The sequence below is a fragment of the Narcine bancroftii genome, unplaced genomic scaffold (genome assembly GCF_036971445.1).
Source record: "Narcine bancroftii isolate sNarBan1 unplaced genomic scaffold, sNarBan1.hap1 Scaffold_117, whole genome shotgun sequence".
Taxonomy (NCBI): domain Eukaryota; kingdom Metazoa; phylum Chordata; class Chondrichthyes; order Torpediniformes; family Narcinidae; genus Narcine; species Narcine bancroftii.
This window is the reverse complement of record NW_027211852.1, coordinates 29,589-52,347: the sequence shown is the minus strand read 5'-3', so window position 1 is coordinate 52,347 and position 22,759 is coordinate 29,589. Positions and strand designations below refer to the sequence as shown.

Sequence of the window (22,759 nt, the reverse complement as noted above, 5' to 3'; positions counted from 1 at the left end):
TCCAATTATCCAGAAAAGTCCAAACAATTGTCTCTGCAGAGATGCCGATGATAGGAATTTCATCCTTCCACCTGGTAGTTCTGTCCTCACACGTGAGCAGATAAGTACATTGCCGAGATGGCAGAAGTGGACCTTCCAAGCCACAAGGTGCACATGCTGGAAATAGGAAACCAAAGCAACAAAATCCCCCAGCTTTAATTTCATGTGCCTGGAGACTTTAGGGCGTTGACCCAGCAAGCAAGTCCTTGCCTATAATCCAACATTCTGTTTAACACGAAGCCAGGTAAGATGTTCCTTAACCTGTTTGATTGATGTTCTTCTACCAGGAAGAGATAGATTGTGAAGAGAAAATCTCCTGCCTCATAGCCGCCCACACATACAGCCTAATGCTTCCTGTTGGGGAAAAAAAAATCAGACCAACATTTCAGCCGATTCATCCAGGGTCACATCTTGAAGATGGAAACCAGAGTTGATCTGGTTACACCGGATGAAATCGGGATCAGTGCACCGTGCATGAGCCATGGCATTGAAATTGATGCCAGTAGTTGTATGTAATGTCGCACCTGGATTGGGCACCAACCACAGCATTCGCTTTCTCTCAGATGTCATGTGTGTCTGATGAAAATTGAAGGATGAAGTCCAAGTGCCGAATCTCCCTTCGCAAGTAGAGATACAGTATGCATAAGAGACTGGTGGTCTGTACAAATGGTCAAAGGATGACCTTCCAGTAAAAAAGCTGAAATATTGGATTGGAAATTGGGATTCATGAGGGAATTACAAATAAACCTTTCCAAATTGTATCTTCTACTTCAAGAGGAATCTCCAAACCCAGACTTGAATAAATCAAAAGAAAGATGGGAATTGGATTTTGGAACTGAAATTAACCCTTTTTTCTGGTCTGACATTTGTTGGGACAGTAATTAATGTTTTTGATAGATTAGTTAATTATAACTTATTCATCAATTATATTTAATGCCATATCAATTAATTTATTCCTAATTTTTCAAATTCATGTTTTAGAGCTCAATCCCATCTTAAAATTGATTGTGGGGAAATGCAAAATTGTATTCCCTTAGCAAAGGTGACTTATAATATTAGAACTGGGTATGATACCTACTTCAAAATATGGAAACCATATTTAGATATGGGTTTGGATATCTAATGTTTTCACTTCTCCACCCCACCACCACTTTTCTATAATCTTAATGGTTGAACCTTATAATGTTGGTTTAATTCTACTATTTTATTAATATCCTGCCTTTCCTTTTGGGAGGGAATAGTTATCACAGGAGCTTTGCACCTAGATCTGTATTATTTTTCTTTTATACTTTTTTCTCTTCTCACTTTTATGTACAGTACAACATTTATTTTTTTATTCCATTTTCATAATTGAAAGTATCATTTGGATAGGATTCTATTATTATATTGAACTGTATACAAAACTATAAATATATTTTTTTAAAAACTGAAATGTTTCACTGCGAGATAGATAGCTAAGAGTTCTTGCCCAAATGTACCATATTTTCCTGAGCTGGTGACCACTTGGCTGGAACAAAAAATGCCAAAGTTTCCAATTGCCCACAGACTCGTTGTTCGAACACTGGTCACACAGCACTGACAGATGCATCTGTGGTAAGAAAGCAAGGCCTTGGGCATTTGATGCACAACCTTAGTGGCATTTGTAAGAACAGTGTTCACATCATGGAAAGCATACACAGCATTGTCTTTCAAAGTTAAGTTCTTTTTGAAACAGACATAAGATCCTTTGAGTCATTCAGCAAGAGGTAATAGAGATGCTGTGGCATTCACCAGGGAACAGCAATAAAAATTCCTCATACCTAAAAACCATCACAACTGGCCAACCATAACGGGGGGAGGAAATTCTCAAAATTCACGTACTTCCCATTCATCAGGCAAAATACCATGTTGCATAACTCTAGGCCTCAAAAATACAAGATCAGAAGCACCAGAAACAATTTCCTGGGATTGATCACGATGCCGCATTCCTCAAGCCTTGGAAACGATGAGATAAGGTGGCTCTTGTGCTCCGCTTCATCCACACTTACAACCAGAATCTAATTGATGAACACAAGCACCAAACAAACCCAAGGCCAGTGAGTTCGTGGTCCATGAACCACTGGAATGTCTGAGCTGCATTCCATGGACCGAATGGTATTCTCAGAAACTCAAACATGCCGAATAGGAGCATCACTGCTCTCTTTGAAACATCCGGAGACTCAAATGGAATCTAATAGTAAGCACGTTCTAGATCTATTTTAGCAAATGCATATTTGCCGTGGAGGTTTGCTGAGAAGTCTTGTAAACTTGGAATATTGTATCAGTCAGGCACGGTGGAATTGTTCACGGTACCATCATCTCTGCAATGCCGCCAATCCCTAGTTTTTTTCAGAATCATATGCAACTGTGAAGCCCAGCAGCTGTCAGATCTGTGGACTACGCCCAACTCTTGCCAATCCAATCTTGCGATTTTAAGATAATCTGGGGTATTACGAGCCTGTGTCTCAGACCCTGCCTTTATATGGTGGCTTATTGCATGTCTTGAGCAAGGCTTGGAAAGGGCAGGAATCAGGTTGAAGGCTTGTCAGGCAGCAGATGGCATTGGAAGGACAACAAATGCAGCTCACTTCCATTCAAGAGCTGCAGTCCACACAACGTTTTTTCAAATACATCACGGAAAAATGTGACAAGAAATCCACTCCCAAAATGGAATTTGCCACATTTACAACTGAAAAACCACCCAAAAAATTGCAAGACAGAAATGAAGCACGAGTAACCTGTGGCCATGTTTGAAAAAGAGAATCATTTGTAGCTGAAAGAACACATGACATATTAGAAAGACTATGTTCCTCAGGGATTGGAGGGATCGGCACCGATCCAAAGTGACAGATAATTTTGGAATTTTACATAGAGATGGCAAACAAATAACCTACTCCAACAATTGCCTCGAATGTTTCCATTTTTCTCAGTTGCCTTCGATAATCTCTCTCAAATGAGAACAAGATCCCAAGACAAAAGAACAGAACCAGGCCACCAGGTCCATTGAGTCTATTCTGTAAATACACACTGAGCTACTCTACACTCCTTCAAATTTCCAGCCTTTTCCCCATATCCCTTCATGCCCTCACTAACGAGATACTTGTCTATTTCTTGTTTAAATACTCCCAGTGATCTGGCATCCACTGCTGTATGAGGCAGTAAGTTCCACAGCTCCATGACACTGGTGAAAGAAGTTCTTCCCAATCCCTGTTTTATATGGATAACCTCTAATTTTCTTGTCCTCGATTCACCCACCGAGGGAAACATCTTACCCGCATCCACCCTATCTAAACCTTTCAAAATACAAAATGTCTCCATGAGCTTTCTTCTTTAATTTACGATACCCCAATGAATACAACCCTAGAGCTGTCAAACACTCCTTGTACATTATATTTTGCATTCTGGGAATCATCCTCGTCATTCTCCTCTGCACCCTCTCCAAAAACATCACATCCTTTCTCAGATAGGGGGCCAAAAACTGCACACAGTACTCGAAATGAGGTCTCACCGGTGCCCCATAGAGCTTCATCAACACCTCTTTACTCTTGTACACTATTTCTCTTGGTATGAATGCCAACATAGCATTTGCTTTCTTCATGACCAATTTCACCTGGTCATTAACTTTTAGGTTTCCTTGCACAAGGACACCCAGGTCCCTTTGCACATCCAAGGTCTGAATTTTCATCCCATTCAAATAGTATGCTTCCTGTTTATTTCCACTGCCAAAATGTACAACTGTACATTTCTCGATGTTAAATCTCATCTGCCATAATTTTGCCCAGTTTCCTAATCTGTCTATATCCTTATGCAACTTTACAGTTTCTACACTTCCTACTCTGTCCCCTATCTTGGTGACCTCCATAAATTTGGCCACAAAACCATTTAAACCACAATCCAAATCATTAATTTATATTTCCTTGGAATATATCTATCCTGCATTCCTTTTATTACGGCCACATTCCATTCCAGAATCGATCATTACTGAACCTGAACATGTTGAAAGTGATAAACATCTTCTAATAAATGTTCTGTGTTTAATTTTTAAAAATCTTGTTGTGGTTCCTCTTTGGAAGCTGAATTCACAAAATTTTCCAAATATTTTTTCAGAAATAATTCTATGGTACAGAGGATTACTAATCTTTCCTCGAGGTTAAAAGTTGCATTTTGTTTTTCTTGTCTCAACTGAACATTGTACAAGGTGAAGGCTGATTAAAATGGATTCAGTAATGATGTCCTTCAAATTTTGGAAGATTGAGAGGGGATCTCATAGAGACATATAAAATTCTGGCAGGACTGGACAGAATGGATGCAGATGGGATGTTTCCAAGGATGGGAAAATCCAGAACCCGGGGCCATGGTTTGAGGATAATAGGCAAACCATTTAGGACCAAGATGAGGAGGAATTTGTTTACCCAGAGGGTGGTGAATCTGTGGAATTCATTGCCACAGAGGGCAGTAGAGGCAGGTTCATTAAATATATTTAAGAGGGAATTAGATTTATTTCTTCAGTATAAGGGTATTGAAGGTTACGGAGAGAAGGCGGGGACGAGGTACTGAACTTTAAGATCAGCCATAATCTCGTTGAATGGCGGAGCAGGCTCGAAGGGTCGAATGACCTACTCCTGCTCCTATCTTCCATGTTTCTATAATAAACTGCTGTTTCTACAGGGAATTAACTCATGGAAATGTTCTAAATACATTCATTGGAGATAGACCTCTGTGAAAATTTTACTGCCCATCGGCAACAATCCTTGAAAAGAGATGAATCATCACCCAACAGAGCAGCCTAGGAATAGGCCATTTGGTGAACAATATCTGTGGTGACCATGATGCTCATTTAAATTAATCCCATCTGTCAGCACATGGTCCATACACATCACCCATTCCTTCTTGTTCATGTGCACAACCAAATGCCTCTTAAATAATGGCGATTTCCCCACTATCCTGGCAGCGTGGGCCATACCCCCACCGCACTGTGCAAAAACCTGCCTCACTTTTCTCCTTTTTCCCCTCTCATGTTCAATATAGGCATCGTAGTTTTTTACATCTCCCACGGGGGCAGGAGAAGAAGAAATCTACCTTCTCCAGGACTACAATAATTGGATACATTTCAACCAGGCCATCACTCAGCTTCCAATGCTCCAGCGAAAACTATCCAAATTTGTCCAATCACTCCTCAGACCCAATGCTCTATCCCAAGCAGCCCCCTGATAAACTCCTTTTGTCATGCAGCAACTAGAATTGCAGAAAACACTCAAAATGTGACCTAACCACATTTATACTTCATGCCCTGCTCAATTAAGAAAAATTTCTTTAACGCTCTACACTTGTGTTGCCACTTTCAAGGAGCTCGCGCTTGCACCCCAAGATCGCTCATTGCAACACTACTACAAGTCCTCTCAAAGTGCAAGGCACTTGTCCTGATTAAACTCCATCTGCCATTTCTCTGCCCACATTTATAAGTCATCTGGTTTGGAAGGGAAAATATGAGGGGAACTGAGTGGATCAACAGGACAGAGAGAAAACCTGGGGGGGTGTGGGCTGGTTACATGAACTTGGACAATTCCTTATTCATACCATCGATTCAGGTGTTTCTGGCGCTCTAGTCTTTGTATTTGACCTCACCCAGACAATGGAGGAGGCAGAAGACAAAGGTCAGTGTGGGAATGGAATAGAACTTAAAACAGCTTGCGACCATGAGCCAAGAAGGCCATTGTGATCCAAGTGGAGGCACTCAGCTAATCTGTCATTTACTCTGGATTGGGTTTCCTGCCACAGAGTGCAAGGACATGGTTGGAGGAGGTAATTGTGAAACATTACCCTGCATGAGAATCCCTGGATGGTGGTAACTGATGTAGATTGCAGGAGAAAATGCCCGAGGACTGGGAGGAATTAGTAATCTGTAATTATTTGAAAGATCTTACTGCAAGATTCATCACCAATGAGTAGGAAAGCAGCTTCACTCTATTCTCCCTCTCAGAAAGATTTAGTTGATAAACAAAACAATCTTTCAGCACAGCCAGGGGCAAAAGGGCTCTTAATTTAGTCTTGCAATCAAAAGACTTTGAAGATACCCACCATAAAAGACTCAAAATTCAATTCTAGATTCACTTCTGGTGGAAGTATGAGAGCCAGTGGCTTGCTTAATCAGATTAGCCTTATTCTGAGTTTCCATTTTGACTTTCACACCATCAAATGCAAGCCTGGTTTTTGATCCCCAAGTATTTTTTATCCTTACCCACTTTGCAATCACACCTACCTGAAATTGGAACAAAAAACAGCTAATTTTAACATGTATAAATCATATACAAAATAATTTACCCACATTTTCACATCACTGTAGCCACTGGGGGATAACTTGTGCCCATCAGGAAACTTCACCAGCCACTAAAGGGTGATATTTACCTTGGTGTTAATGACTCTGTTCCAGTGTTATTTTCAGACATAATGACATCTTCAACATGCACAATATTTCTTTTTTTACTGACCAGAACTATAAAGTATTGTGTAAAAATGTGAAAAGCTCAAGTCAACCAGGAGATACAAACTTCTGACTGCAATGTTGTTGTGCAAATTTGCTACATTATTGAAGTCTCACAGAGCTTACTGTCATGATAATGAATATGTATGAGATGTACCAGAAGTCACGTGGTATGAGAGGGAGATAAGAGCACAAGCAGGAGAACAAAGGAAACTGGAAGATAAAGACACTGAGAAGTTTACCTGATAAAACTTGTGTTTGATGTTTTATTAACTTCACATTTCGGGCCACAAATGTGACATTGGCGATGAGGATGGGATCCGAACCCACGCGTGCACAGCACGAAATGAGGACCTGTTACATTATACTCAGACAATGGTCCACAATTCATTTCAGAGACATTTGCGGAATACATGAGGACCACAGGTATCCACCATCATAAAGTAACTCCGAAATGGCCGCAAGCCAACGGAGAAGTAGAGAGACAAAATCAGTCCATTGAAAAATGATTGAGGATTGCACAGGCAGAAGGACAAAATTGGCGAGAAGCATTGCTATCTTATGTGGCTGTCTATCGAGCAACGACTCATGCAACCACTGGAAAAAGTCCTGCAGAAGCATTTTTTGGGAGAAAAATCCGCACAAAAATGCCAGAAATAAAGGAAATCCGAGACGACCAGGAGATGAGGGACCACGATGCTGAAAAGAAAGGTGCAGCAAAGCTGTACACAGATTTGAAACGTGGAGCTAAGTACTCAGTCATCATGCCAGGAGATAATGTTCTAGTGAGGCATGAAACTGGTGGTAAGCTAGACACACCTTATTACCATCAACCCTATACTGTCGTATCCAGAAGTGGCAGTATGGTGACAGTCAAGTCTCCGACTGGAGTCCTGTATAAGAGAAATGTATCAGGTGTAAAAAAGTACCAGTCCAGAGATACATCGAGCGAAGAGGTTGAAAGGCCAATACGAGATGCTGAAACTGAGAGACCTGATGATGTTCCAGAGGCAGTTACCAGCACTCCTGATGAAGTGACTAGAGCGCCAGAAACACCTGAAGCTGTGGCGAGCAGTATTTCCGACGCTGAGAGTGAACAACCGAGAAGCGATGACAATATCGCAGGCAGGCCGAAACGAAACCGGAAAGCGCCCAAACGATACGAATACTTTGTGCCATAGTTTTAATTAGAACTTTGGGACAGTATTTTAATCTTATATCATAAAGTGCATGTATGAGTGCTGTAGGAAGTAAACTTTATGTAGTTGAGTTATAGTATTACCATTAGTTACGATGTTTGTATGTTTCCGAGGGATATTGGTAAGTGAAGGTAAAGTTTATTTCTGATTAAAGGAGGGATGTCATGATAATGAATATGTATGAGATGTACCGGAAGTCACGTGGTATGAGAGGGAGATAAGAACACAAGCAGGAGAACAAAGGAAACTGGAAGATAAAGACACTGAGAAGTTTACGTGATAAAACTTGTGCTTGATGTTTTATTAACTTCACATTTCGGGCTACAAATGTGACACTTACAACAGATATTCAAAATCAAGCAATAACAGAAATAACAGAATATTACAGCCCGGTACAAGCCCTTTGGCCCACGATGTTGTGTTGATCTTGATATTTCTAACAAAAAAAAATACCCTGTAGGAGCTACTGCGATAGATGCTACTAAATAAAGGCAAATACATACAAAGGTTGTCAACTCAAGACTGGTTTATTGCAGACATACACAGACCTTTTATTCCCTCCCTGTCAATGAGAATATTAGTGAACACCTTCCGGTACACAGGACCAGCAGGTTAAAGCTACGAGCCATTAGTGCCCCGTGCCTTTAGGCAGGGGCTTCATCTGATACTCACTGTACTTTGGTGCCCAGCACTGTTAGCCCGCGACGTGTCAGGTAAGTCTGTGAACTGATGGTGGTAGTTCGTAATATCGCGCTGTGCTTCCTCTACAACCCTGTTTTTATTTCACCTATGCATGCCTGTCTAAGAGTCTCTTAAATGCTCCTTACATGATATTGTAATGGATAAATATATTTGAAGAATTTGGTAATATTTGGGATTTTGGTAAGATTTAGAGTAGGTTACATACATACACACACACATACATTTTAAAACATCTTATTTGAAAGACTGAAGAAATATTGAAGATCTCTGGAGAATGTTATGCACATTCACAAGTAGGTGTTAATTGAACTGATGTTATAAAATGAATGACCATTGTTTGGAAATGGAGCCAGGATGGCTACAAGTGCCTTTCTGCAGGGTGCTTCCAGGAAAGTCACTTCTCGGTTTTGTTTATCTAACACTAGGTTAAGCAGAAGAAAGAATTCCTGTTGTTTGGAATAAGAGGAATGGAACTCTGTAGTAGCTTGCAGAAATACGTTACCATCTGGAAAACCCTAACGGGGCAAGGTTCATCAGTGAGACACTGAGGTGACTAATGGTGGTAACTCAGTTGTGGAAATCCTGGAACATCAAATCTCTCTCTAAAAACCCTACAAGAACTATCCTGAGCGGTAAACATTTACCTTTTGAGCACCAAATCCTGGTGAAATTTATTCACATTCCATTCTGTGCACAGCAGAATTGCCTGCATCCAGAGAACTTGGAAAAAGGAGAAGTGAGATTGAACTATGAACCAAATAACTTTTCTTAAATTTAAACGCATTACAAACATGTGCACTTAGAATTAAAAGGGGGTTAATTGGGGTTTGTTAAGTATAGAGTTAAGTTAAAGTTTAATTCTATTTTCATGTTTAAATTTGATTAAAAATAACTTCTGTTTTAAAAACCACTTGTCTTGGTGAACGTCTCTTGCTGCTGGGTTTTGGGATCCTTTGGGCTCTTAACAATATCTGTTTGGATAATGATATTGGGCCTGTTCAAAGTAGGAAATGGCTTCTACCAGCAGGAATTTCTATTTGATAAAAAAAAATATTGATAGGTGGCTGGCCACATACGTTTCCTAAAAATTAATACCCTCTCCCTCCCTAAACCACATTCAGCCCTGTGACATCTTTCTGCATTGCATTACTGGGACCACCAAGGACCTGACCCATTTCCCATCTCTCCTTGCAATGCCAATATGGCAGCTGCCATAAGAACTGACAAATCACATTTTAATTCAGCAAGTAACATGAAGGTTGTTATATAGAGAATTTAGGTTAAAAAGACAAGTTAAAATGTGATGATTAATCATAAACAGGGAAGCCAGAATGGACAGAGAGTTTACTAGCAGTCAAGGACAGAAGGATCTGCTGAATATGTTTTTTTAAACCTATCTTTTCATGGTCATAGTGAGAGACATGCAGGAGACAAAGGATTGATAAGAAGTGTGAGAAACAGAATTCAGTGAATGTAGAGTTCACAGCGTACGTAACGAACGTGATAATTAATAATGCAGTTATACTTAGAATGTTTTTGTAATACTAACCAATTAAAACAGTATTAATAAGAAGGGGAAGGGCAAATAATAAGGGTATAAAAATCAATGCACTGTATGTATCGGGGCTTAACTGGTGAGAAACCAGTTGAGTCCAACTCTGCAGACTTGTAAATAAAGCTTGTCGTGTCATCAGTTTTAAAGAGACTCATGTGTGAGAAGTTTCATTTCTGACAAATGGGGGCTCGTCCGGGATCTACACTCCGGCCGTGAGGGGAGGCGAGAAGAGGGACATCGGAGGCGGTGCACCCCGCTGAGTTCAGCGGCTCCTAGTCCCTTGTTCGTCGCTTCGGGCGGCTTGAGCGAGTGGCATCCGGACAGGGTGACACGACAAGACGGAGAGGAGAAGGGTGACGGTTCAATCCCCGGGAAGACACCGGTAAGTGACGACTTACGATTGTGGTGTGGGGATTGGGTAACAGGTGTAACGGGATACACCTGTTTGGATAAAAACCTAACGGAATAGATTAAGTATAGATCTTTTGTCGTGGTGTGAGGACCCTGTCGCGGGACTCTAGGATAGACCCCAGGGAAACCTCGGCGGTAACCGAAGGAGGGACAGCACCTCCGACGAAGTGCCGAGAAGAGAGGGGTCAACCCCAGGAAAACCTCAGCGGTAACCGAAGGAGGGACAGCACCTCCGACGAGGCGTCTGAGAGGAAGGGAGTAGGGTCCAGAACGAGAGGGTCCTCAGCAACGATAAACAGATCTAGGTGGGAAAATGGGAGGATCAAAATCTAAGGGCTCGTCTGAAAATTCAGGACAATTCCTGGGAGTACCCCTTGACAGCCCTTTGGGGAGAATGTTTGAAAATTGGGATAGTAAAAGATATCGGGACAAAAACAAGAAAAAGATGGTCCAATATTGTCTCCTTTGGTCAAAACAACCTATTAAAGGTTCCTCGGTCTGGTGGCCGAAATTTGGATCTGATGAGGATTGGGTTAGACAAGCATTAAACATATATGTAAATTCGAGACCAAAGGTGAATCAAGAAGAGTCAGCATATGCATTTTGTTGGGTTCCCTGGCCAGGATCCTTAACAGAATGTTTTAAATTGAGAGTGGCAGGAGAAAAGAAATGGGAACCTCTGGACAACCTTCCCCCTCCTTATATTCCCCCGGTGCCTACTGCGCCCGAGGAAAGCTTATTACCGGAGGGGAAAGGTGATGAATCTGATTGCCCCGAAGGGGGCCGGGAAAAAAAGGATGAATTAAGGGAGTCGGACCCTAAACTTCCACCGGTAAACCGACCCTGGACAAGATCCCAGACTGGTCCAGGACCATCAAAGTTTTCAATAAACCTAAATCCCCTGAGAGAAGTTCCTATGGGAGGACCGGGAGGGGGAACGGGATATGTGAATGTTCCCCTAACTAGTACAGAGGTGCGGGGATTTAAGAAAGAAATGAAAAAGTTATTGGAAGATCCTATAGGACTGGCTGAACAGCTTGACCAATTCTTGGGACCAAACACATATACGTGGGAAGAGATGCAGGCAATAATGGGAACATTATTTTCACCCCAGGAGAGGCAGATGATTCGACGGGCTGCCCTCCTCATGTGGGAATATGAACAACCTGGGGACCCTAGACCCCATGAACAAAAATATCCCTTAAATGAACCCAGGTGGGACAAACGAACACCCGAGGGATTGGCAAGTATGAGACAATATAGAGAATGGACAATTAAAGGGATACGGGAGGCTGTGCCAAAGGGTCACAATTTTACCAAGGCATTTGGGAACCACCAGGGGAAAGACGAGTCCCCTACTGATTTTTTGGAGAGGGTGAGAAAGAATGTCCAACAGTATGCTGGTGTGGACCCTAGTACACCAATGGGTGAACAGCTTATTCGAATTGAATTTGTTTCCAAATCATGGCAAGACATTAGAAAGAAACTAGAAAAGGAGGAGGACTGGAGTGAAAAACCCCTAAGTGAACTGTTAAAAAAGGCACAAAAAGTATATGTGCAGAGAGAAGAAGAAGATCAAAAGAAGGCGACAAAGGTTATGGTACAGACTATCCGACAAATGAATGCCGAATCCAGAGGGGAAAGAAAACAAAACCTTCCTCTAAACAATCCAAGATATCCAAGAGAGGGAAGACCCCGGAGGTTCGTTAAGTGCTATTACTGCAATGAGGAAGGACACTTTAAGAGGGAATGCCCCCGATACAAGAGGGAATTGCGTGCCCTCGAACTTATGGAAGAAGATTAGGGGTGTCAGGGGTTCCAAATGTTAGGGACCAAATATAAGAGGGAACCCCTGGTAAAACTAAAAATTGGTCCCAAGGGAGAAGAGGTAGTGTTTATGATGGACACAGGAGCGGAACGAAGTAGTGTAATAACTGTGCCAATCGGAACTGAGCCTATAAAAAGTAATTTGACAATTTCTGGGATAGAAGGGGCTCCCAGAATGGTATCAATAATTCCCCAAGTAACAGTGAAACTGGAAGAAAGAGAAGGGGTACAAGACCTCTTGTTATTACCTTCGGCTGGATTTAACCTCCTAGGAAGGGACTTACAGGCTCTCCTAGGTTTGGGTGCTCTCCCTGTGGACGGAGAAGTGCGAGTCCACCTCTGTGCTTTAAAGGAAGAGGATGAACGGCAGATTGACGAGAGAGTCTGGTATAAGGAGGGAAATCGAGGAGGTCTAGACATCCCACCTTTACATGTCACATTAATACCAGGTCATCAGCCGGTAAGGAAACGTCAGTATCCTATTTCTTTGGAAGGGAGAAAAGGGCTACAGCCGGTAATTGAGACTCTAATACGAGACGGACTATTAGAAGAATGCATGTCACCTTATAACACCCCTATACTCCCAGTGAAAAAGTCAGATGGATCCTATCGCCTAGTTCAGGATCTAAGAAGTTTGAATGCTATTGTTCAGACCCGCCACCCAGTGGTGCCTAATCCCTATACTATTATGAGTCGGATTCCCCCAGACCATGAGTGGTTTAGTGTTATCGACTTGAAGGATGCCTTCTGGACGTGTCCATTAGAAGAGGAAAGTAAAGATATGTTTGCGTTTGAATGGGAAAATCCATGGACAGGTAGACGGAGACAGTTTCGGTGGACTGTATTGCCCCAAGGGTTCACTGAATCTCCAAACCTGTTTGGACAAATGCTAGAACAAATCCTGGTGGACTATCCACAATCTGATGATTCCCAACTAATGCAGTATGTGGACGATTTACTATTATCAGGACCCAAGGAACAAGAAATGAGGGGAGATACCATTAGACTCTTGAATTATCTGGGGAAAAAGGGTCTACGGGTGTCCAGGAACAAGTTACAGTTTGTTGAGAGAACTGTGATATATCTGGGACACCAGATAAGTAAAGGACAGAAACGGATTACCCCTGAACGGATAGCGGGAATCACTAGAATGCCGTTACCCCGTAATAAGAAGGAAATAAGACAATTCCTGGGACTCTTAGGTTACTGTAGGTTATGGATAGAGGACTACTCAGCTTTGGTGAAGTTTATGTATGAAAAACTGACAAATGAAAATGAATATCCATTGAAATGGACCCAGGAGGAGGAGGGATGGTTCGAGGACTTGAAGCATCGCCTGACACGAGCCCCAGTACTCACTCTGCCCTCTTTAAAACAGCCCTTCCAGCTATTTGTCACTCATAACCAAGGAACAGCTGTGGGAGTTTTAACACAGGAAAAAGGCGGTCAGCGACACCCAGTGGCTTTCCTTTTCAAAATGATGGACCCAGTGTCTCGCGGATGGCCGACGTGTATCCAGGGAGTAGCGGCTGCTGCTCTGTTGGTAGAGGAAGCACGTAAACTTACTTTTGGAGGAAAGATGACTGTGTACACCTCCCATTCTGTGAGTGTTTTATTAACACAAACTGCCCATCGATGGCTGACTGATTCTCGCATATTAAAGTATGAAACCATTTTAATGGTTGGAGAAGATTTACAGTTTGCAAAGATTAATAGCTGCAACCCAGCTCAGTTTTTATACGGCAGTGAAACAGAGAGAGAGGTGGAGCACGACTGTGTCGAGTTGACAGATCTTCAGACCAAGACCCGAGAAGACCTTTGCGATACTCCGCTGGGAGAAGGATATGAATTCTACATTGACGGCTCCGCCAGATGTGTTGACGGAATGAGAAGAAGTGGGTATGCTATAATAGAAGGAAATACTTGGAAAGTAGTAGAATCCACGAGACTACCCGGAAGCTGGTCAGCACAATCCTGTGAACTATATGCCTTGCAGAGAGCCCTCAGAATACTGGCAAAGAAAATTGGAATGATTTACACAGATTCCAAATACGCATACGGGGTAGTGCATACCTTTGGTAAGATCTGGAAGGAGCGTGGTCTAATTACATCAAGAGGAAAGGAATTGGCACACGAACAGATGATTACTCTGACTTTAGAAGCCTTGACATTACCCCAGGAAATAGCAGTGGTCTACATACCAAGCCATCAGAGGGGAGATACCCCGACAGCAATTGGAAACAGACTGGCTGATGAAGAAGCCAAAAGGGCAGCCATGCAACAAGAAGTCCGTTTGCTGACCTTAATCCCAATAAGGCAAGGCATAAAGAAGGCTCCCATTTTCACTGCTAAGGAAGAAAAGGACATGGATCAGCTGGGCGCAAGCCAGTTGCCTGATGGAACATGGAAGACACCAGATGGAAGAATGGTTCTAAATAAAGAAATAACTCGCAATATTTTAAAACACCTGCATCAACAGAGCCACTGGGGCACCCAAGCCTTATGTGACACAGTGCTTCGAGAATATGTGTGTAAGGGAATCTACACCTTGGCCCAACAGGAGGTGCAGAATTGTTACCTATACACAAAAATTAATAAGAAGGTAATGAGGACAGGGACCATGGGAGGTCAACCATTAGCCATACGCCCTTTTCAACGTATCCAGATCGACTTCACAGAGTTACCTCAAGTCCAAAGATGGAAATATCTGTTGGTGATAATAGATCACTTTACCCGATGGGTGGAAGCCTTCCCAACAATAAATACTACAGCCTCTACAGTAGCTCGCCTCCTCCTAGAGCAGATAATCCCCAGATATGGTATAATGGATTCTATAGACTCAGACAGGGGTCCACATTTTTCTTCAAAAATCCAGCAATTGATTTGTAATGCATTACAGGTCTCTTGGAAATTACATACCCCTTGGCATCCACAAAGCTCAGGGAGGGTTGAACGTATGAATGGAACACTAAAAATGCAATTGACAAAGTTAATGGTGGAAACTAAAATGCCTTGGATAAAGTGTCTGCCCCTGGCTTTATTGAGAATTCGTACTGCCCCACGAAAAGATGTAGGGCTGTCCCCTTATGAAATGATGTTTGGGCTTCCCTTCTGGAGTACAGTTGAGGGGTGACCCACCTTGGGGGAAGGGGATATATTTGTTAGGAACTATTTACAGGCACTGTCACGCTCTCTTGCAGATTTACGAAAGAGAGGACTATTGGCACAAACACCGCCTTTAGACTTTTCTTTACACAAAGTGGAACCAGGAGACTGGATTCTCATCATGACCTGGAAGACTGAAAAACTCCAGCCCCAGTGGGAAGGTCCATACCAAGTTCTCTTAACTACAGAGGCTGCAGCACGAACAAGAGAGAAGGGGTGGACGCACGCATCCAGATTTAAGGGACCTGTAGAGGCGCCTCAGGACCCTGATACGAACTCAGATTGGACTTGTGTTCCTGGAGAAAAACCTCTTACCTTACGATTTCGAAAAAAGACTTAATTCACAATGTTATTGTTATGTTCTTTGATTTTTCTTAGTTTGCCTATGTCTTTATCAGGTGTGAAATGTAAGAAATGCAGAGACACAGTGGTCCTGTTTCAGGACCACATTTGGGGAAGAAAGGAAGGTAATTTCATTTCCCATACCTCAGTTCCTGAGAAATGCTGGGCAGAAAATACCACCCAACATCCATATACCCCTTGTGTGGAAAAAGAAGGAAATAATATGGGTCATTATATACAGATTCCTAATACCACTCCTTTCCCTCTTAACGGTTGGAAGGGTGACTCAGGCCCACCATGCCCTGATGGACTCTGGTTTTGCATACACCAGCGTACTGTTCCAATGAAAAGTTACACTCCACACTTGAAAATGCCTGTCCCTTTAAGACAGCCGGACTTAGTTCGAGTCCATCCAAATAACCATGTAAGTTTCGGTAATGCAGTTGGGGGAGATAACCTTTTTGTAGATCTGGCAACTAAAATTGCAGGAACTTTTAATGTAACCAATTGTTGGGTCTGCGGGGGTCCACGGATGTCAGAGCAATGGCCTTGGTGGGGGGAGCCCCTCAATTCATTGACCATGATTTCCCGAATTTGGACAACTAACCGAACGAGATCAAGAGAAACTTGGTCTCTCTCTAACGTCCCCTCTGGTTTTTATTGTCTCTCACGAACCGGCAAATACCCAGTAGGAGAAAGTCCCTGCAAGGCTGTATGGATTCGCATTTCGCCTGGTATTTTCACTTGGTTTCCTAAACCCCTGACTTGGTTCTTATCCACTGTTTTTAAAACTAATTGCCTACCCCTGTCTAATAGCAGTATTCAGTTTTGGAATTGTACCACTTCCACCATCACAGGACCATACCAATCAAATCCCATTCTTAAAAGAGTTTGGGAAAGGGGGTATGGAGTATCCCCAAATGGATTATTCTGGGTATGTGGTAATAAAGCTTATACTCGTCTCCCCTTACAGTGGAGTGGAACTTGTTTCCTAGGAATAATCCGCCCAGAATTTTTCGTTCTACCCCACGATCACGGTCATAAATTAGGAGTGAAGATTTTTGATACATTACACCGTCAGCCCCGCTCTAGCACGGTACATTTGGGACAATGGGGAGATGATTGGCCTCCAGAACGCATAATTCAATATTATGGTCCCGCTACATGGGCTCAAGATGGATCCTGGGGTTATCGTACTCCTATTTATATGTTAAATCGCATTATTCGCTTGCAAGCAGTCCTTGAAATTGTTACAAATCAAACAGCTCTAGCCCTGCAATTACTTGCATCCCAGCAAGGTCAAATGCGCTCTGCTATATATATCAGAACCGTCTAGCCCTAGACTATCTCCTAGCCACGGAAGGAGGTGTATGTGGAAAGCTTAATTTGACTAACTGCTGCTTACAGATTGATGATAATGGCCAAGCCATTCGAAAAATCGCTGATAATATTCGTACTTTGTCCCATGTACTGGTTCAAACCTGGCATCCTTTTGCAAAATTAAATTGGATGGACAAATGGTTTGGAGGAACCTGGTGGCGTACCTTATTGTGGGTCATCGGAGGTATTTTATTCCTCCTACTTGTTTTGCCCTGTATTATTCCCTGTCTACGCAGCCTGGTGATTTCCATGGTCCAACAGGCTATGCAACCAGGGGAACTGGGAGACCCCGTTAGAATTTTACTTCAACACGAGATTAATTTATCATGAGACGTTTCTCTTCCCCGAGTTAAAATCCCCATTCATATATATATATAATACACACATTTTAAAGAGAGAAAGGGGTGGATTGTTAGAGATAGAGAATTTAGGTTAAAATGGCTTAAGTTAAAATGTGATGATTAATCATAAAAAGGGAAGCCAGAACGGACAGGGAGCTTACTAGCAGCCAAGGACAAAAAGTTCAGCTGGATATGTTTTTTTAAACATATCTTTTCATGGTCATAGTGAGAGACATGCAGGAGACAAAAGATTGATAAGAAGGGTGTGAAACAGAATTTAGTGTATGTAGAGTTCGCAGCGTACGTAACGAACGTGATAATTAAAAATGCAGTTGTACTTAGAATGCTTTTGCAATACTAACCAATTAAAACAGTATTAATAAGAAGGGGAAGGGCAAACAACAAGGGTATAAAAATCAATGCACTGTATGTATCGGGGCTTAACTGGTAAGAAGCCAGTTGAGTCCAACTCTGCAGACTTGTAAATAAAGCTTGTCGTGTCATCAGTTTTAAAGAGACTCATGTGTGAGAAGTTTTATTTCTGACACATGGATCCCAATTTCAAATGCACCTTCAAAAGCGGAAAGAATTCCAAGGATATTACATTTTCATTGAAGACATTTCTTAAAGTCTAAGCAGCTGATCGGTTATTGGGAAATTGTGACACTTGGTGTTCGGCTCCTTTGCATTATCCTCTCTCGATCCGTGCTGCTGTGTCCTCTCACAATGTTGTAAGGTCATCTCCCTTTTTACCAACGACCAAGAGATCCACATTCAAACTTTCCTTCTATCGCCTGCTTAAAACACCCCAGAAACAAATCTTACGATCTTTGTGCACTTCTCATGCTTCAGGTAAGGAAACTGTACACGTGACTCCCGATGTAAGATGAGCAAGACCATTCGATGTGAAATTGGAGCGTGCGCGCTACTGTGATGGGTGGAAAGGCGGACACACGCCCAAAAAATCAAAGTCAAAGACTCGCAGCTCTGCTTCTATTCTCTCCCTGCTGCTGTTGACTGGAGTGATGTCACATCCATGCCGGCCTCCAATTGTTCGGTGTTCCCTTCTTTGTTGATTCTTGCCGTGCGCGTTGTCCCCTGGTATGAAAGTTGTTGGTCCCCGTGGACTCTGAACAGTTGCCACATTCGTCGGCCATCTTGTGTACAGGGTGGCATCCCAGTTAGCATGATGCCCCACCTCCCTAGAACCAGCGCTGTTCGCTGCTTTCGGTCGCCTATATCTGGGTCGTGGGGGCTGAATTTGCTAATGTCCAGATGTGCTGGTTTGAGGTGGTCAATGGTGAAAATCTCTTCCTTCGCACCGATATCCAGCACACTCACCATAATGTGTGGAATGAATGATACACACCCGTGAAGTCAAAGTCGAAGACTGGTTCGTTGAACTGGCAGCTCTGCTTATATACTCTCCTGCTACTGATGACAGGTCTTTCGAGACGGCAAAGCCAGCCTCGGATTGGTGGGTGTTCTCGCCATTGCTCATTGCTTCCCACTGTGCGGGATGTCACCTGGGACGAAGATGATTGGTTCCCGCAGGATCTGTGTAGTCACCGCATTCGTCATCCATCTTGTGTACTGGCTTTCGTCCTGGTGAGCAGGCCGCCTCAACCATATATTGTGGAAGAATATGGACCCCATATTTACAAAGGGTGGCTCTAACATTCCCTTTCTCCTTAAGGCCTCAGTTTTTGAAAAGGAACGTTAAAGTAATTGGTTCTCCTGTTGGGGGTCCCTTGTCCTCATTTTTCTTCTTTTTCTTTTAGCAAGGAGATGGAGGGGAGATGGGGTGGTTTAATGGGGGGGGGGGGATTTCTTTATTCTTTCTTTTAACTATGACAAGTGTATTTATATTTTATTTGTGTTATTATTAATTGTGTGAATTCTTTGTGGATTTTATTTATAAATAATATTTTTAAAAAATAATCAGAGGTCAATCCACAGGACGTAAAGTGGCCTAGAGCAACACTGGGGACACCCTCCTGCTCCCCACCTCCCCAAATATCAATGTGATCCACTATGATCATTGACAAAATCATCGAGGCCCCCTTCACACGGCCAACAGCATCATCCAGCTATTCCCGTCGGGAAAGAGATCCAGGAATTTCAGAGCCAGTACCTCCAAGCCCAGGAACAGCCTCTTCCTCCAAGCAGGGAGAACATGGAACGATTGATGAGCTGCTCATACAAATACTCCTCGACTCTGCTATTTATTCAACAATATCAAGTAATTTTCTGGACGTGCTGCACATGTATCATTTGTCTGTTGTGTGAGGGGTTGGTTGTGTGTTTGCGTATGTTTATCCCAAGAACGCTGTTTTATCAGGTCGTACTTGTGCTATCCAAGGGTAATAAATTTGATCTTGTACTCTGGAGCGGGTGCAGAATAGATTTTCTTGATCGGAGAATGTATCTCATGAAGCAAAGTTGACTGAGTAGGGCTTTTCTCTTCCCCTCCCCCCAACCCCGCAAAATAGACTTTATTTACAAATTATTTCCAAAGAGGAAGACCATTCCAAGTCTTTTCTCCTCCTCCTGTTGTATCCAGATATTCCCTTCACTGCACATTGCTGCATACGTCTCTGTTTACCTTCATTGCCACCACTTTGATACCGTGTGGTTCCTGCCCCCCTCTGCTGTTGGAGGAGTTCCCCTTGGTCTCAGCCTCTCAGTGCACGGTTATGGAAGGATTATGATCCATCCCCATAGTGCCTTCGTGTTGGCTACGCCAAGCCTCCGTGCATCCCTCAGCATGTACCCCTGCAGCCTGGAATGTGCCAGTCGGCAGCGGTCCCTCCCCGACATATCCGCTTGCAGAAAGACTGACAGGACACGTTTAACATAGAACATGAGAGCACAGTACAAGCACTTCAGCCCGCGATGTTGTGCCGACCGATGTATTCATACCAAAATAAAAATAACTAACCCCTTCCTCCCTCATAACCCTCCATTTTTCTTTCATCCACGTGACTCAGAGCCTCTTAAATACCCCTAAGGTTTCAGCCTTCACCACCACCTCAGTTCTAGGGCTCATCCCATGTCCATGACCTGGTACACATACACTGCATTCCCTCCCCTTGTCACCCTCCTGCTCCCCCCACCCCGAGCCAGTAGTGAAGGTGGTTTCTGTCCCAACAGGTGTTGCGGACCTAATCCAGGGAGCAGATCCGGGAGATGAACCCAAACTGCAATGAATTCAGCTTCCCGCAGATCAAAGCACGTCCGTGGGCCAAGGTGAATGACCCGAGGTGAACCAGAGCTCCAGGGGTGGTTTTGTCCTCTGGGTCCTTCCCTAATACTGTCCCCTGTCACCCACCTGGCCCTTCCCCAAAGCCCTCATCTCCCACCAGGCCTGTCCCCAAACCCCTCCCCCTGCTGAGATCATCCCCAAAATACTGTCAGGCCTGTCAACAAAGCCCCTATTCCTCACTGGGCCCATCCCCAAAGCTCCACCCATTGCTTGGACCGTCTCCAGAGCTCCTGTCTCCCACCAGGGCTTTCAACAAGCCCCTGTCCCACAACATGCCCAGCCAAAAGTCCCTGTCGCCGTCCCCCATGCCAATTCGCCTGTATCCAAAGGCCCAACATCAGGTCTGTCCTCCCACCAGACCAGTTCCATCACTGGGACCCTCTCCAATCGATTCCCCATCACAACTACCCCACCAAAATTCTTTAACCTTCCCCTTCCCCCACCCACAGGCGGTATCTGAGCTGCTCCTAGGACCCCCAGACAGTGGAGATGTGGGGAGGGCAGTGGTCCATCTCATTCCCGTTGACAGTGTCCCATACCTTCACAAAGCTGGGGAATCCCTTGACCCTTGGCACACAGATATCTATCCCATCTGAGCCAGTCCTCTCTCTCTCTCTCTCTCCCCCCACCATCCTGGAGAATGTGGCCCAGTTCAGCTAGCTGCTACAGTACACACTGCCCTTCACCTCTTCCCCAGGACTCCTGCTCCCACTTGTCCGTCAACGAGCTGTGTGCCCACAGCCAGGAGCTTCCCCCTCCTAGTTACCCTTGTCCCTGTGGGTGAGTGGGTGGGACATGACAAGGGTTTGTAGGTGGTGGAATTGGGGTAAGAAAGTTTGGGTGAGACCTGGGAAAGAGAGCGATGATCATCCAGCCGGTGTGAGGCATTGAAGACGAAGTCAATGGGCAGTCCCCTGCCGGGTCCATCCCCCAGCATGTCTATCTCCAAAACTGACCCCGCCAGGTCCATCCTCAATATCATCCCCTGCCGGGTCCATCCACAATCCCGTCCCCTGCTGGGTCCAACCCCAAAACTGTCCCCCGCTGAATCTGTCCCCAATACCGTCCCCCGCCGGGTCCATCCCCAATTCTGTGCACGCCGGGTCCATCCCCAAGTCTGTGCACGCCGGGTCCATCCAAAATCCCGTCTCCCTCCGAGTCCATCCCCAATCCCACCCCCCGCTGGGTCCATCCCCAATCTTGTCCCCCACTGGGTCCAACCCCAATACCGTCCCCCACCTGATCCATCCCAATAACATCCCCCAACGGATCCATTCCCAAACGCATCCCCGCCGGGTCCATCAACATCCCATCTCCTGCTGAGCCAATCCCCAATGCCATTCCCAACTTGGTCTGTCACTAATTCTTTTGCCCGACAGGTCCTCCCACAAACCCACTGGTCTCTCCCCAAAGCCCCTGACCCCCACCAGGTCCATTTCCAAAGCCATTGTCCCCCACCGGCTGGTCCCCAAAGCTCCTGCCTCCCCACGGGATCTGTCCTGAAGCCCCAGCCCTCATGTCTGTCATGTCTGTCCTCCCACTGGACCGATCCTCTCGATCACCATTCAGAACTACCCCACCCCAATTCCCGAATCTCCCCCTTCCCCCACTGACAGGCCTTGGAACCTGAGCTGCTCCTGGGACCCCCAGATGGTGGAGATGTGGGGAGGGCAGTGCTCCAGTCTCCTTGCCGGTGGCAGTGTCCCAGACCTTCACCGAGCTGGGGAATTCCCTGACCCATGGCACCGGGACATCTGTCCCATCTGAGCCAGTTCTCTCTCTCCCCCCACCCTGGAGGCTGTGACCCTGTGTAGCTGGCTGCTACAGTACACACTGCCCTTCACCTCTTGCCCCAGGACTCCTGGTCTCACTTGTCCTTCGACAAGCTTTGTGACTACAGGCTGGACCTTCCCCCACCTTGCTACCCTTGGCCCTGTGGGCGAGTGGGTGGGCCATGACGAGGGGGTTGTAGGTGGTGGAATTGGGTAAGAAAATTTGGGTGCTAGCCAGGAGAGAATGGTGATCATCTGGCCA

The 22,759-nt window shown here is 44.4% G+C and overlaps 1 long non-coding RNA gene across 1 annotated transcript; it reads left to right on the top strand.

Moving 5' to 3' along the window:
- Positions 1–9,737: 9,737 nt before the first annotated feature.
- LOC138750325 (uncharacterized) lies at positions 9,738–17,976 on the top strand. Its single transcript, XR_011349262.1, has 2 exons — positions 9,738–10,376; positions 15,433–17,976. It is a non-coding gene; the product is annotated as an uncharacterized lncRNA (long non-coding RNA).
- Positions 17,977–22,759: the final 4,783 nt, after the last annotated feature.